Source organism: Indicator indicator, chromosome 1 (assembly GCF_027791375.1).
Source record: "Indicator indicator isolate 239-I01 chromosome 1, UM_Iind_1.1, whole genome shotgun sequence".
Classification (NCBI taxonomy): Eukaryota; Metazoa; Chordata; class Aves; order Piciformes; family Indicatoridae; genus Indicator; species Indicator indicator.
Window position 1 is genome coordinate 110,188,139 of NC_072010.1, and position 7,285 is coordinate 110,195,423.

Below are 7,285 nucleotides of genomic sequence, written 5' to 3' on the forward strand. Positions count from 1 at the left end.
AGGTCCAGGTAAATGGTGTCAGTTGTTCGGCCTTCATCTATTAATGTTGTGACCTTGTCATAGAAGGCCACCAGGTTTGTCAGGCAGGATTTGCAATATACAAGTTGGCAGAGGGAATCTGAGATATTGCAATACTGTGTAGCAAGTTCAAATGAACTTGCAGTACGTGCTATGTGGCAGATGACTGCAGTCTTAAAGATGCATCTGCCAAAGGTCTCGGATGTGATAACCACTGCTTATCTGGATAGTGCAAAATGCAGACCAAGAAAGCAAAAAATATTCACTGTCAACAAGACTTTTCTGCTCAGAAAGTTCTGTCAGAGAGAAAAGCAGCACATTAACATGTAGTCTCTTTAATAATCCTGAACGAATTGATAGGATTCCCTAATGGCATCTTCTATTCCACAATTCCCAAGGATCTTTTAAATTAGATATCTTTTCAGTACTTGTACAAGAAAGGGAGCCTCCCCAGCAGCTGGTTTAACTGTTTGTTCACAGGCCTTGTTGAAAAAAAGTTACAAATTTAATTAGCTATGGCAGCTTGTGCCGTCTTGGCAATTCCTAATTTCAGTGACAGCCTCAGATCCTGCTCTGGAGCATTGGTGTGAATTTTTAAGTGAAGCTGTTTGCTGTGGAAATTGACAATCAGGTAAGTGGTAGTAACCTACATCTCAGAATCAAAACTTTCATCTGAAAATCAGACTTAATGCTGGATTTCATTAACCTAAACATCACTTCTCTGTAGGAACAGAATTGTTAGATACCGTCTGTCCATTTTTTCCCTTTTCCTGAAATAGGGTTTACCCCTTGCATTGCTCTCCACCCAGAAATAGTAGAGATACTTGTTTCAGCGCTTCCTCTATCCTTATGGCTTCATCTCTGTAAAGAAGGACTTGGGCCTTGTGTTTACTACTTTATATGAACACTTTGCACCAGATAACTACAAGAGCACAATGAAAATGTGCAGCTGGGCCTCTCTGTTCCTGTTCTGTGGCCAAGAGCCTTCTCCCTGAAGAGACATGGCCTCCTCAGCCGTGCCTGCCTTGCTGCTGCAAGCTACCAGACGCATTACCTGCAGCTAAGGGCCCTCAGACATTTCAGCACAGGCTCTGTTTTATGCTCACTGGTTATTCTGGGGCTGCTCCAGTATTAAATAAAGCACAGCTGCCAGTAAGTGCAAAGAGGAATTGACCCTGACCTTGTTGTTGTGGAGAGTATTGCCACAGGGGTGGGTATTGCCTGTTTGGGTTCCCTTTGTGTCATCCATATCTCTGTTTACCTGGCTGACATTGTTATTCCTGACTATCCAGAGCTAATAGTAAACCCTCTTTGGCTAGGGGAAGCAAAGGAGACATGATGAATTAGGGTTAGATGAAAACAGAGATAAACTGCCCCACAGCAGACAGATGTGACTTGACTGGCTCCAGCCTGACTGTGTCCTGGCCCTCACCTCAGATCAAGCAAAGCACCAGAGGACTCTGCCAGCAGGGAAAGCTGGAATGGGCAGTGGCAGCTGCTGAAGCACCTCTGAAACAGCAGGTCCATGCAGGCACGGTGTTTGCCCTTCCCTGGGCTGGGAGCAAAGGGTCCTCTGCCCAGCAGAGTGCATGAAAACCAGTGATGCCCTCTCTGAGCATCCTGCCAACCTTTCCTCTGAGTCACTGAGTCATACAAGCAGCTCTGCTACGAAGACAGGCTGAGGAAGCTGGGGGTGTTCAGCCTGGAAAAGAGGAGGTTCTTGGAAGACCTAATAGCAGCCTTCCAGTACCTGAGGGGGGCCTACGAGAAGGATGGAGGGAGACTGTTTACAAAGGCCTGTAGTGATAGGTCAAGGGGCAACGGCTTCAAACTAGAGAAGAGCAGATTTAAATTGGATGTTAGGAACAGGTTCTGCACCATGAGGGTGGTGGAACACTGGAACAGGTTGCCCAGGGAGGTGGTTGGGGCCCCATCCCTGGAGATATTCGAAAGTGAGGCTCGACAGGGCTCTGGGCAACCTGATCTAGTTGAGGGTGCCCTGATCACTGCAGAGGGGGTTGGACTAGATCACCTTCAGAGGTCCCTTCCAACCCAGACCATTCTATGATTCTCTGATTCTATTTTTTGGGCATAGGAGAGGGTCAGGAGCCAGGGTGATAAAACCTGTTTGACTATTTATGGCAGCTGGTGGAGGAGAAAGAGAGTTACAGAGAACAGAGTGACACAATGAATGTGTATGTTCTTCTTTCAGGAATGGCAGAAAGTGGAGCATATGAAGTGGTACTGGTCAAGATGCCAAGAAAATAATGAAAGCTTAATTCTTCTAGGGGGTCTGCAGGGACTAATATTATCTCATTGATTTTGAAGTGAGTTTAAATTTTGCTTCAAAACAGCTATCACATTATCTCACCCTATAAACTAACTCACTCTTTCTCCTTTTATTTTAGCACCCTTTCTTTCCAAAAATGCACATTTCATGGCTGGGGATAAACCAAACCAAACCAAACCAAACCAAACCAAAACCAAGCAAGCTTTTCAGCACAGAAAAAGAATGGAGGAGAAAGAGAAGACCGAATGGCTCAGATACTATAGCTACTTATTGTACAATAAGCAGAGACAGGATTTTATGCTCTGCTGTTGTGCTTGAATAGCACAAGGACATTTGTTAATGTAGAGCCCATGATGTTTGAAAGATGTAGGTATTCAGCCCTTAGTAAATAAAAAACAATCTTCTCCAATTTTAAACTAAAAAGCACAATCAAAATGTTTGCTTAGTTGTGTGAGTACTGAGATTAAAAAAAGAAAAAAATTACAAATTAATACAAACAAGAAGGGCTAAATTATTTTTACTCCAGCCAATACAAATAGGCTACTTGGTATTTCTTTTAATACCTACTAATAGCTCTTCAGAATTTCTTTCTAACATTTGCAACACATACATTAATGCACAGTATTTACATTTGAAACTAAAAAAGGATAGCTTCCTGCTCTGAAAAATAATTGTTTCTGATAAAGCCATTTACAATAATGCTCTGCCTCTTGATCTTAAACTCACAAACAGCATCGTTTCACCACTTATTGTGCACAGAAAAGAACACAGGATGTAAAGATAAGTACTCAAAAGGCAGGAAATTTAGTAATTAAAGACTGCATCACAATACATCTTAACCTCCAACACTTACAGCAAACATTGGCCTGTAATTAGCTGTTATTATTGTAGCACTATAGTACAAAGCATTTTACAGGGAGAGGAAGAGAAAGCCACTCCCCTGAATTCAACCAGCTGCAGTTAATTCAAGGGCTGCATCCAACCTGTCACCCTCAATCTTTTCTTCCAAGGCATATTTCTTGCATTTGCCACCTGGCTCACTTTAAACTAATCAGTACGGACTGAGCAGGGAAGGTGCAGGCAATCTCCTGGCATGCTGCTGGCTGGGAAGAAGAACATGGTCATTCCCTTAAAGCAGTGGAGTTATCTTGGGAAAAGCCCTTGGATTTGTGAAACAGGAAAAAATCCCAAACCAAACCAGACCAAATCAGACCAAACCAACAGATTCATACTTACTGCAAAGAAAACATCAGTACTAAGTTGAGATGCTTCTTTGGAGTCCACCCCTCTTTCCTGTGTCTTGCCAGAGCCACCCACAGAAATATTTTCCAAGTAAAAAATCTTACCTGAATTTGCAGTCTTGCTCAGCTAGGGTAGCCCTAATTAAATATCAGCAAAGTACTAAGGCTAATAAAGGGAGCAAATACTGACCCTTGCTGCCATTGCCTCCCCCTCCTTCTGCAGGATAAGCAGTCTGTGAAGGTGCTGGATCATCTTACCCATCCCAATGACTTCGTATCCTCAGGTGACATGGAATACTTTCTCAGCAAAGCTGCTCTGCAGCCCTGGCTTGGAAGAAGCCCACCTGAACAGCCACTTGATCCCTCACAGCTACCTGGCCACTTGCCTCTGTTCACCTGCGATGAAGGGAAGTGGTATAGCTCTGTATCTTCCTGCTTCCATTCCTGTGGCTGTGCTGTCCTTGCTCTGCATACAGTTTGAACAGATTGAGGAATCTGGACTATTTCAAACTCTGCTTGATAACTGTTGCTAGCCATAATTGTGACTTTAACAGTTCTTGGCCCAAATCTCCCTGCTGTGACTTTGCTAAGAGGAATGAACTGATCTTACTGACTTTATAAAGGGAATCACATTGAACTCAGGTGGCCTTACTAGTAAAAGTGTATCCATAGGGCTGGGATCCTTAATCAAGGCACTGAACTTTGCATTTATTATTGCTATGTAGCACTAGCAAATGCATTTCATTCCCCATTCTCTTTTCATCTGCCAATATACTGTGAGAGCAAAGTGTCGTGGAAAATCACTTCACTGGGAAGAAATCAAATGCCATTGCGAAATTTTCCTGAGAGTAATCCCATAATCTGGCAATTCTTTGAAGAAGTTGTGCATCTGTTATGTTCAGACATCTTATTGCTAGGGAACAAAGCTTGCCTGTAATGACTATTTGATGTTAAATTTAAGCTTAAACAAGACTGCTGTAACTATTGCTTCTGCATGACACTGCCTTCACATTTGAATTTCAAAGGATTGTAATATTAAATTGTTTTAAAATAGCATTTATTGGTTCCAAAAATAATCCTGCTATTCTCAGGTTTTAAGGTGATGCTGACTGTGCTTTGTCTTCTATGAGTTTGTCAGCTTTTCCATCACAGACCCTGCTGAGAAGCATATGGTGTGGTCTGATTATCTTCAGACAGCTGAAAAGGCAAGCAAAGTGAAATTTTGACTCTTCCAGGTTTTGGATGCTTATTTGTGTAAAGCTGTGTTGATTGAGATGGTTTTGGTGGAGGTGTCAGCAAAACTCATATGCTACCCGGTTTCTGAAATACTCTGAAATCTCCCCCAGGTTTCTGATAGCCCAAATAATTAAAGGCAGTGTGTAACTAGCAGGGGCATAGGGATGTACAAGAGAAGATGTGTGGCACTCAACCTTCTTTGCAGTCCCACCACATTGTATTTTGAAATGAGGGAGAAAAGCAGGAGAGATTTGTGATCTTCCACACCTCTGAACAGCAAAGCAGAGACAATAGAAACAACATGAAACCAGCATGAAAACCAACAGAGAGAGACTTCATGAAGCACACAAGAGACAGAAAGCTATTAAACACTTGTCTGTATGAAGCTGGATTTGCCAACATGGCTCTAGCCAGTGCAGCTATTTTTGTACATGTGAAAGTGTAAACCTAACTTAGACGAGCGAATGAAATTTCCTTGTTGGTTCAGTTTAGATCAGCTCTCAGAACAGAATAAAGGACTTAGGCCAGTATAAATGCTTATTATTAGGATTTTTTTTCCTGTTACAGCTATAACAAATTGGGTTATGTTTTTCTTTTCCATGTTTTTCAATGACATTACTATGCCAGCAATGCTTTTAAGAGCAAGCCTTACTTAGGCAGGTCTTGTGTGAGTCTGTCAAACAGCCCCTAGCAAAAGCAAACAAGCTTTCACTAGTCAGATGCGTAGGCAGACCCAAAGCATGAGGAGAGCTGGCTGGCTATGATATACATCAGGCTCCACTGATGGATGACATGAAGTAGATTTAGGCCACTTGACATTTGGCATGTCAGATACTCAGGTAGATGGAAAAAAACATGGCCATGTGAATTGTGTCGAAAAGCATCTGAGCAGCATGCCTGTATGTTTAAAAATTCTCCCATGGAGAATTTCAAAAATGTATGTGCCAAACATATCTTTTACTGTTCATAGGTACAGAGCTGGGGCTGTCCGGATTACACCAGGTCAAACCACACTTTTCAACCCAGTTCTGTCAAAGGACCCTTCATTGTCAGATTAAAAAAGAAAAGCAATTCTCCCTGAGAGCTGATAGGTGAATACACCCCAACAATAAGCACAGCAAGTTTATGAAAGAATATTTTATGTTCTCTGACACAGCCAAGTCACTAAACCAAATCTCTGCAGGAGACAATAAACTAGATTCCATCTCCTCCTGATTTAACAACTGTTTGAACTGAATGACTGGGACTTGCTGTCTCTATTCCTGGAAGACATCCCTCCTTAGAGGGAGCTTTGTTACACCACATTAGGTAGCTTGCAAACAGTTATCTGATCAACCATTTCCGATGGGAAGCTATCTCCTAGTATCTGTAGGGAATGCAATGCACAAACCTTGCCTTTATGTTTTGTTCTTTGAACAAAAAATTTGCACGCTACCAGTAAGAACGTGTCTCAAGAGAAACCAGTAACATGTAGAATCAATTATGCCAAATATGCAAGTTATTTCAGTAGCTCTGAGCTCAGATCAGATTCACCCTGGCTGCAGGCTGCTTGTGATCGTTCTTGACCCCATGGTGAAGTGGGTTTTGACTGGTTTGTGGCCCAGCACACTGCTGGGCCACAGACCCTGAAGCCCAAGGGAAATGTCAGTACCTGCAGCTGGGGAAGGGGAACCTAGCTAGGGAGGCTGCTTTGCTAAACCCCAAAGCACTGCTAGCACCAAGATGATGTCACAAGCTTACTTTAAACTATCTGATGTTGCCAACATCTTAATTTTTTCCTTCAAGTCTTTACATGTCCCTCTCAGTACTAGAAAGAGAAATTTCCATATTGCTGTAACCAACTCAGAGACTGTTTCCCATATCTGTCAAATTCCCAACAAATACTCTGTCAGTGTCTTCCATGAACTTTCATCCAGGGACTTTTGAGAGCCCATTTGCCACCAGGAAAGTCCAGCTGCAAAGCCCTGCTCCTGCCCTCCCAGCACTGAGGGTGTCTTCAGCAGAACAGTGGCAGCTTTTCTGCCTCCCCCTCTTCTGCACTACTCCCCAAACGCAGGAGCTCTGTCATTCATTCCTTGCAGTTAAAGCAGTCATATAGTGTGTCAGAACATCTGTGGCACAGACTTAAATATACCAATCTCCTGATTTTTAAAGTCAGACCAGCAGGAATCTAATTTAAAACCCGGAATAAAGTTGTAGGTATATGACTTAGCCTCACCAAAGCCAGTGCCCTTCTGTGGATAATATCCACTACTTCAGACTGAGCTTTGGAAGCAGACTTGTACAATTTTTTTGTCCTATGCAAATAGGAGCATTAGCTCTGAATTGCCTGGCTTTTGCTAACTTATGTCAGATTCAAAATCGGTTTGTGCAGGATTTTAATGTTTATATTCTTTAATGCCTGCAACCTTCTTCTCTGTCAGGCAGCTGTTTAGTGTCCCCTTGGGTCTGTTCCAGCTGGAGCTGAATTTGAATGTCTACTCTGGGACTCCTCCTTTCT